The sequence below is a fragment of the Heterodontus francisci genome, chromosome 20 (assembly GCF_036365525.1).
Source record: "Heterodontus francisci isolate sHetFra1 chromosome 20, sHetFra1.hap1, whole genome shotgun sequence".
Classification (NCBI taxonomy): Eukaryota; Metazoa; Chordata; class Chondrichthyes; order Heterodontiformes; family Heterodontidae; genus Heterodontus; species Heterodontus francisci.
This window is the reverse complement of record NC_090390.1, coordinates 70038132-70048403: the sequence shown is the minus strand read 5'-3', so window position 1 is coordinate 70048403 and position 10272 is coordinate 70038132.

Below are 10272 nucleotides of genomic sequence, written 5' to 3'. Positions count from 1 at the left end.
TTTTTTTTGTTGTTTCATCATATTCTCTATCTTCCTCATCATCCAAGGAGCCCTGACTTTGGTTCCCCTACTTTTTGCTCTCGTTGAAATGTACCTAACCTGTACCTGAAACATCTCCTCCTTAAAGATCACCCATTGCTCTGTTAATATTTCCTGTCAATCTTTGGTTCCATTTTATCCTGGGTAGAACCCCTCTGATCCCATTGAAATTAGCACCCTTCTAATTTAGACGTTCTACTTTAGATTGTTCCTTGCTCTTCTCCATTACCAGTCTAAACCTTATGATACGATTATCACTCTTACCCAAGGTCTCCTCCACAGACACTTGGTCCACTTGGCCCACCACATTCCCCAGCACCAGATCCAGCAATGCCTCCTTCCTAGTTCGACTGAGAACATACTGGTCAAGGAGGTTCTCCTGAACGCATTTCAGAAATTCCTCCCCCTCCTTACCCTTTACTTCAACACCACCCCAACTGATATTTGGATAATTAAAGTCCCCTGATATTACCACTCCATCGTCCTTCCACATGTCTGTGATCTCTCTACAGATTTGCTCTCCTTCCTCATTACTTGGAGGCCCATAGAATACCTTCAGTAGCGTGATCATACCCTTTTGCTTCTCAACTCTAACCAAATGAATTTTGTCCTTGCCCCCTTAAGGACATCCTCTCTTGCCAACACTACAGTGTCTTCCCTAATCAGTATTGCCACTCCACCTCCCTTTATTCCTTCCCTATCTTTTATGAATACTTTATAACCTTCAATATTAAGCACCAACTCCTAACTATTTTGAAGCCACGATTCCGTTATTGCCACTACATATTCCCACATGACTATTTGTGCTTGTAGCTCAGCAACCTTATTCACCACACTTTGTGCGTTTATATAAATGTACTGTAAACCTGTCTTTGTATTCCTCTAAGTCCTTCTTAGTCTGCTCCTATCTAATATAGCACTACTGCCTTCTCGAGTACTATCCAACACTCTCACTTTATGCACCTTATTCCTTTTTTCTACTTCTATATGCTGATGCCCATTTCCCTGCTAATTTAATTTAAGTCCTCCCCAACCACACTAGTGAACCTCTCAATGAGGACATTGGTTCCAGTCCTGTTGAGGTGCAACCTGTCCTTTTGAATAGGTGCCTTCTGCCTCAGCACTGGTCCCAATGCCCCAAGAATCTGAAGCCCTCCATCCTGCACCGTGCTTCAAACCATGCATTGATTCTCCCTATCTTCCTATTACTACTCTTGCTAGCACATGGCACTTGGAGTAATCCGGAGGTTGCTATCTTTGAGGTCCTACTTTTTAACGTCCTCCCTAACTTCTGAAAATCTGGACGTTGGACCTCAATACCTGCTCTTGCTATGTCATTGGTACTGACATGTACCACAACATCTGGCTCACTGTCTTCCCCCTGCAGAATATTCTGCACCCTCTCTGTGATGTCCTTGAGGTCCCTGGCACCAGGGAGATAACGCACTATGCGGGACTCACAATGACGGTTACAGAAATGCCTGTCTGTCCTCTCTCCTATAATGACTGCATTTCTATTCTTTGCTGCTCCCTCCTGTACAGTCTGTTAGTGCCAGGGTCTGGACTGCACTCCTTCAAGGTGTCACTCTCAGCAGTCTCCAGTGTTGAGTATCGGTTTGAGAGTGGCATACACTCCAAATTCTCCTGCATTTCCTGCTTCTCTTCTGGATGGCCATTCATCTACTACTATCCTGAGCTATCACTGCCTGTGGAGTGACCATCTCCTGGAACGTAAAGTCCAGGAAACTCTCCTGCTCTCCTGATGCTCCACAGTGACTGCAGCTGCCCCTCAAGCTTGGAAATCCTGAGCTCGAACTGAAGCAGCTGGAGACACTTCCTACACACGTGGTCTCCCAAGACACATAAAATGTCCTGAAGCTCCCACATGGAGCAGGAATTGCAACAACAGGTCACAGCAGCTCATCCATGATCAAAAAAGGATCCTATTCCCTCTATTGCAATCTAGTTAATGCCTTGTTTAAGCTATTAATTTTAATTAATGCCTCTAGGCCTACTTTGTGCTAATACTCTAATTAATTAATTCACTCACTGTTATACTTAATCCAATTGAAAATTTCAATTTCCCAGGAAAAATTTGTATGATTGCCCCGTACCTTAAATCTATGCCCCATGGTTATACTCTCCATGCAATTACTTGCTGCTTTCCTGTGATGTCACACTTTCTTTTACTGCTCTGAAACACCCACCCCATCCCCCCCTCTCCTTTCTCCTCCCCACCGCTCCCGCTGTGCTCTCGCTCTCGGGTCTACTCCTTTATCCCTGCTGCCACTCTCGCTAAGTATGCTTTGATTTGTATTTCTACTGGTTACGAGTTCATTGGAAATGACATGGGGCTGGTAAAGAAATGTGTATACTGAAATGGAGACAATAAATGGAATGGTCCTATCTAGATAAGGTTGGGGTGAGAGAGGCGAGGCAGTGGAGAAGTGATGGAATGTTGCTGTTTTCAGAACAGTAAATGAAGGTCAAATGATGGAGATGTGGTCTGGATCGATACTTTAGAATTTTGTTGGCTGACTTTGGAGGTGGGGGTTATTTACTGCGAACTTTCCATTAACGGATTACATGTATTTGGGGGAAGATGCCATTAAAAGGCAGATAATGAGGAACAGCAGTGTTGGACTGAATGGTCATGTTATTGTTATGCTGTTAATATTATTTATAAACAACACCCCTTTTAACACTGTCTACAGTACATGTTAATTGGCCATATTACTATAGTTCCAAGTCATTAATACATGAGCTAGGGTCAAGTATTGACTATATATAAAGTAACATTTTTGTTATTTCATTTTTATACATTATTTGATTACTGAATTAATATGTACAGACATATTAAACTTAATAAAAATTAGTATAGAAATGCCTGGACAATATCCAGGCTTGGGCTGATATGTGGCAAGTAACATTCGCGCCACACAAGTGCCAGGCAATGACCAATCTATCCATCTCCCCTTGATGTTCAATGGCATTACGATTACTGAATCCCCCCTATCAACATCCTGGGGGTTACCATTGACCAGAAACTGAACTGGAGTAGCCATATAAATATTGTGGCTGCACGTGCAGGTCAGAGGCTAGGAATCCTGTGGTGAGTAACTCACCTCCTGACTCCCCAAAGCCTGTCCACCATCTACAAGGCACAAGTCAGGAGTGTGATGGAATACTCTCCACTTGCCTGGATGGATGTAGCTCCAACAACATTCAAGAAGCTCGACACCATCCAGGACAAAGCAGCCCGCTTGATTGACACCCCATCCACAAACATTCACTCCCTCCACCACCAATGGGCAGCGGCAGCAGTGTGTACCATCTACAAGACGCACCACAGCAACGCACCAAGGCTTCTTAGACAGCACCTTCCAAACCTGTGACCTCTACCAACTAGAAGGACAAGGGCAGCAGAGGCATGGGAACATCACCATCTGCCAGTTCCCCTCCAAGCTACACACCATCCTGACTTGGAACTATATCGCCATTCCTTCACTGTCACTGGATCAAAATCCTGGAACCCCCTTCTGAACAGTCCGAACAGCACAGTTGGTGTACGTACCCCACATGGACTGCAGTGGTTCAAGAAGGCAGTTTACCACCACCTTCTCAAGGGCAATTAGGAATGGGCAATAAATACTGGCCTAGCCAGCGACACCCACATCCCATGAATGAATTAAAAAAGTTTATTTTTCTGTTTAAAAAAAAAATGCTGTTGCATGAGATTACGTATTTTTTTTTCTATTTTGAAAGCAAAAGCTACAGTTCTATCATTAAAGTTTTTTAAAAATCGCATCCTGTTACATGATACAGAACTTGGCATCTAGAATGATTATGGATATTGATAGAAGATAGGTGGTAATTGAAGATACAATTGCTAACTAAATCTCGAACAGGAATGCTTAGAAACAAGAAACTAACTATTGAAAGTACATTCTCAGGCAGCGCATTCCAGACCTTAATCACTCGCTGCGGGAAAAAGCTTTTCCTCGTGTCACTTTTGCTTCTCTTACCAAATACTTTAAATCTGTGCCCTCTCGTTCTCGATCCTTTCACAAGTGGGAACAGTTTCTCTCTATCTACTCTGTCCAGACCCCTCATGATTTTGAATACCTCTATCAAATCACCTCTCTGCCTTCTCTTCAAGGAAAACAGTCCTAACTTCTCCAATCTATCTTCATAACTGAAATTCCCCATCCCTGGAACCTGTCTGTCCATTCCACCAACTTGTCTATGTCCTTTTGAAGTTCTACACTACCCCCTCACAGTTCACAATGCTTCCAAGTTTCATATCGTCTGCAAACTTCGAAACTGTGCCCTGTACACCAAGGTCTAGGTCATTAATATATATCAGGAAAGGCAAGGGTCCCAACACCGATCCCAGAGGAATTCCATTACAAACCTTCCTCTAGCCCGAAAAAAATCCTTTAACCACTACTCTTTGTTTCCTGTCACTCAGCCAATTTCATATCCATGTTGCTACCGTCCCTTTTATTCCATGAGCTATGAGTTTGCTCACAAGTCTGCTGTGTGGCACCGTATCAAACGCCTTTTGAAAGTCCATGTACACCACATCAACAGCATTGCCCTCATCAACTCTCTCTGTTACCTCCTCAAAAAACTCCAGCAACTTAGTTAATCACAATTTTCCCTTACGAAATCCATGCTGGCTTTCCTTAATTAACTCGCATTTGTCCATGTGACTTTTGATTTTGCCCAGAATAATTTTTTCTCGAAGTTTTTCCACCACCGAAGTTCAACTGACTGGCCTGTAGTTGCTGGGCTTATCTTTACACCATTTTTTGAACAAGGGTGTAACATTTGCAATTCTCCAGTCCTCTGGCACCACCCCCGAGTCTAAGGAAGACTGAAAAATTATGGCCAGTGCCTATGCAAATTCCACCCTCACTTCCCTCAGTATCCTTGGATGCATCTCATCCAGCCCTGGTGTTTTATCCACTTTAAGTACAGATAGCCTATCTAATACTTCCTCTTTATCAATTTTAAACCCCTCTAGTGTCTGACTTACCTCCTCTTTCAACATTGCCTGGGTTGCTGCATCTTCCTTGGTAAAGACAGATGCAAAGTATTCATTTAATACCTCAGCTATGCCCTCTGCCTCCATGTGTAAATCCCCACTCCTCCTTTTACCACCCTTTTACTATTTATATGCCTATAGAAAACTGGTATTTCCCTTAATGCTAGCTGTCAGTCTCATGCTCTCTGTTTGCTTCTCTTATTTGCTTTTTCACTTCCCCTCTGGACCTTCTATATTCAACCTGGTTCTCAATAGTATTTTCTACCTGGCATCTGTCACAAGCACACTTGTTCTTCTTTATCTTAATCTCTATTTCTTTTGTCATCCAGGGTGCTCTGGATTTGATTGCCTTACTTTTCCCCTTCGAGGGACCATACCTTGACTGAGCCCGAACTATCTCATCTTTGAAGGTAGCCCATTGTTCATCTATCAGTTTTCCTGCCAGCTTTTGACTCCAATTTATTTGTCCCAGCTCCATTCTCACCCTATTGAAATTGGCCTTCCTCTAGTTAATTATTCTTACCCTGGATTGCTCTTTATCCTTTTCCATAGTCTGTCCAAACCTTATGATACGATGATCACTATCCCCTAAATGCTCTCCGATTGATACTTGATCCACTTGGCCCACCTCATTCCCAAGAACCAGGTCTAGCAGTGCCTCCTTTCTCATTGGACTAGTAACATATTATAGTAGAAAATTTTCCTGAACTCACTCTAGGAACTCTTGCCCCTCACTGCCCTTTACACTACTATTATCCCAGTCTATGTTTAGATAATTAAAGTGCACCATTATAACTACCCTGCAATTTTTGTACCTTTCTGTAATTTCCTTGCAAATTTCTTCCTCCATGTCCTTCCCAGTATCTCGTGGCCTATAGACAACACAGAGCAATCTAACTGCATCTTCTTTGTTACTTAGCTCTGGCCAAATTGATTCTGTCCTCAACCCCTCTGGGACATCCTTTTTCTCCAGCACTGCAATGTTCTCCTGAATCAATACCGCCACCCACCCCCTTTTTTCCCTTTCCTATCTTTCCTGAACACCTTGTATCCAGGAATATTTAACACCCAGTTCTGCCCTTCTTTGAGCCAGGTCTCTGTTATAGCCACAACATCATATTTCCACATGGCAATCTGTGCCTGTACCTCACCAGTTTTATTAACCACACTCCGTGCATTCACATACATGCACATTAACCCTGATTCAGACTTTATTACTCTCTCCCTTTCTCTGACCCCACCTATTAACATACTATTCCCTACTCTTGTGCTATCTATCTCCCCTAGTGTTCTGTGCACATTGGTATTCCTCTCTAATACTTGCTCCTGGTTGCCACACCCCAGTCAAGTTACCAGTTTTGCTTCCCTCCAATCTGAGCTCCGTCTCAGGTTCCCCTAATGCAGTCCGCTATAGCATGGAACTCGGTATAATGGGGGTCCAACATGGACACCAAAAATTTCATGTAAATTGGTTATTTCAGAACATTGTTGAAGTATCAATGTTCCTCAAATGATTTAGAACCAGCCAATGAGATGGCAGCTTCCTGACTAATTAAGGCACCAGTTTTCCTTGTGTAAGTACTGGTCAAACTTGCACTGATATCCATGCAACAATCAACACAAAATCATGTGTACTGAATCATGAGAGAGAAAATCTTACACCTCGCTGAGAAGCTAAAAATCATCGCCCAGATCAAGCATCTGTTTCACAAAGAATGTGGATCACTGAATCAGTGCTTCTTGGGTGGCTTAAAGATGAAAAGAAGTTGAGAAGGGTTTTGATGGAGATGGATGAACATGGTTAAGCAAGAAGGAAAGCCCAAATGCCGACAGCACGCCTCTCGACAAGACGTATGTATGTGGTTCACCCAGCAGAGAACTAAGGGCATACCTGTATCAGGTCCTGTTATTCAAGCCACCAAATGAATGGAAATACCAACACCCCAGTAGAGTTTGGAGCCAGCAAAGGATGGTTAGCAAAATTCAAGAACCAGCATGACATTTCCCTATTTACTATAAAACGAGAACAATGGTCAGCTGCAAAATAATTTCCTACTGAGTTAAAGAAGATTTTACATGAAGGAAGATGATACACTGAAGAACAAGTCTACAACTGCAATAAGATGGCCCTGCACTACAAAACGTTACCAGGGAAGACACCAGCGACAAGAAACAACACCAACAAAATGTCTGGATTTACGTGGATAAAGACCAGATTGACAGTCCTCCTTTGCTGCTACAAAACTAGTTGACACAAGCTGATTCTGCTCGTCATTGGAAAATTCACCAAACCACATTGCTTCCATCATCTGAACCTAAATTCATTACCGTGTCAAAGCCTGGATAATGCCATCTATTTTTGAAGACTGGTTCCACCATGAATTTGTACCAAACGTCAGAAAATATCTCAAGACAGTACAAACTACCAAAGAAGGCCATTGTTCTGCTTGGTAACTGCCCTGCACACATCCCCAGAGAACCCAAAAAGCTACCAACAAGACAATGACAGATGATCAAATATTGTTCAGTGTAACGGATCCAAACCCTCAAGACATCCAGTCGGCTGAAGAAGATGATGACAATGACACAGAGACCGAGGCACTGCCATTATTCCATACAGTCATCCACCATCTGGAAGAATCGCTGAGATGGTTGGAAGCCAATGAAATATCAACTGCTGCAAGTGTGATACAACTTCAGAACGTCCTACATCTAGCAAAGGAGTAAATGTGAAGTTAGAAATTACTGATTTCTTCAACACACATCCATCCATTCAATAATGACTGACTGTACATGTATATTCATATTTGTGTTACCAGAAGAAATAAAATTTAATTTATTTAAATTGATTGTCTTCATTTTGTTTGTTTTATTATTTTGGCTACTGGCTTGGCGCTTTTGAAAGCACCTTGTTATAACATAGTCTCACCTATAACACGGTCTTGTGGTGTCGACCCTGTGGTCCACGTTCTAGCTGGGTCCCAGTGTATTTTGCACACAGCAAGGCCCTACAAACAGGGATGCAATAAATGACCAGTCGATCTATTTTGATGGTGTTGATTGAAGGATACATTTCAGCCAAAATACTAGCAGACCTCCTCTGCTCTTCTTAAATAGTGCCGTAGGATCTTTTTGCATTCACCAGAACAGCCAGAGAGAGCCTCAGTTTAATATGTGAAAGATGAGACGTCAAACAGAACTGCATTGAGGTATCATCCTAGATTATGCTCTCACATGGGCTTGCACTCATGGGGGAGGGGTGGGGGAGGTGAAATTCATCTTGAGAGGTCATGAAAAATGTGAGATTGTAAATCGGTTGCCAATTTCACACTCTATCCGATATCCTTTTCTATTGAAGTCAAATAAAAAAGGAAATCGGGTGAAGTGTAAAACGAGTTATTGATATTGTCCATTTGGCCATACTGCCATGGATGAATTTCACCCCTGTGGTTTTCTGAGTGCTACCACTGGGCCAAGCTGACATAATGAGAACAGAAGAAACCAAGGGATAAGAAAATGCCATTTTCCTCACAAAGGCTCAGACCTCTAATGCATTAATTCTCCCATGGTGGCTTTTGATTGTTTTTTTTTTTGGATAACCCTATTGTCTTTGCCTCCGTTACCTTGCTTGGCAGATTATTCCAAACACCATTCTTTTGCAGCCAAGTCCCACTTCTGAGACTTGAACACATCAGCTGACTCACCAGTAGAGTACTGAGGGAGTGCTGCACTGTTGGAGATGCCATTATTCAAATTCGATGTTAAATCAAGACCATTTCTGCCCTCTGACATGAATGTGAAAAATTCCATGACGCTAATTCGAAGAAGAGCAGGGGACTTCTTCCCAGTGTCCTGGCCACTATTTATTGTTCAACCAACATCATTAAAAACACATTATCTGGCCATTATCACATTGCTGTTTGTGGGGCCTTGCAGCGTGCAAATTGGCTGATGTGTTCCCAATATTACAACAGTGACTACACTTCAAAAAGTACTTCATTGTCTGTAAAGCACTTTGGGATGTGCTGAGTTCATGAAAGGCATTATATAAGTTTGTCTTTTTGTCACACATTTGGACCATCTTGTTCTCTGTAGAATTACTGTACATGCATTCATTTTCTGCAAATCAATTTCTGTAAACTACCCCTAAGTCATAGCATGCTGATTATTTTCTGACCATTTCCATCTCAGACCCCATGCATCTTTGAAGTCTTATCTCTCAGTATCCATATCAGTGGTCTACGATCAAGCCAGGAGCTTCACACCCCTTTTTTACAAATATAAGCAAGGAGGAAAAAGATGCCTGTATGTCCAGTATGATGTAACAGTATGGAGATAATGTTCAGAGATGTATCGCCCCTTGTTATTTGTGGACTGTGTACAAGACAAAATCAGGATTGTCAATATTTTATCCCAAACAATCTATTATAAATTATGTGTTCTGTTATGATCAAATATGTTTTGTTGAAATTTTTATTTAAAAAGCTGTCTGTCCTTAAATTGTTGTTTATTGGTATTTGAATTGATGGTTAATAAAAATGCTTTCTGTAAGTGCGTATATCACCCTTTTTGAGCATTATGTAATTATACACATATTTTTATAATTGAAATTTTTCATGTGCATGGAACTAAGGCAGCAAAATAATCAATTTCTAATGACCTAATATGATTGAGGTATTAATAATCTGTGTTGCAGAGATATTAGTTTAAATCCCCAAGTCTATCGACACAAGAGTTACAAGGTGTAAGGTACAATGGTATTTCACTGCTGCAAAGTAAGTTGTGTACATCAGTCTCAGATTCTGGACCCCATTAAGAGCTGCTGCCAATGCAAGATCTGTCACAATTAATTTTTGTGAAGCCTAACAGGGAATCACGCTGAGGTTTTTGATGTTAATGGCACAAGGCATGGGTGGATGATAAAGGTCATTATTAATTCTTGTCAGCATGTCCCGAAGCTGTTGTGCAAGCCCAGCAGTGTTAGAAGTCTATGCACATTGAAAGCAGCAATATCAAAAAGAAGAACTAGCTTTATGACTGTTATATATCTGTAAAGGAAGTGAGAGAGCTCAAACTTCTAATATTCATGTACACAAATTGACGCCAGATTTGTAGAATTTTTTCATAGAACAGTCGCAGGACTTTGTTGTTCGTGTACCTTCATTAATTGTGACCCCCGATAT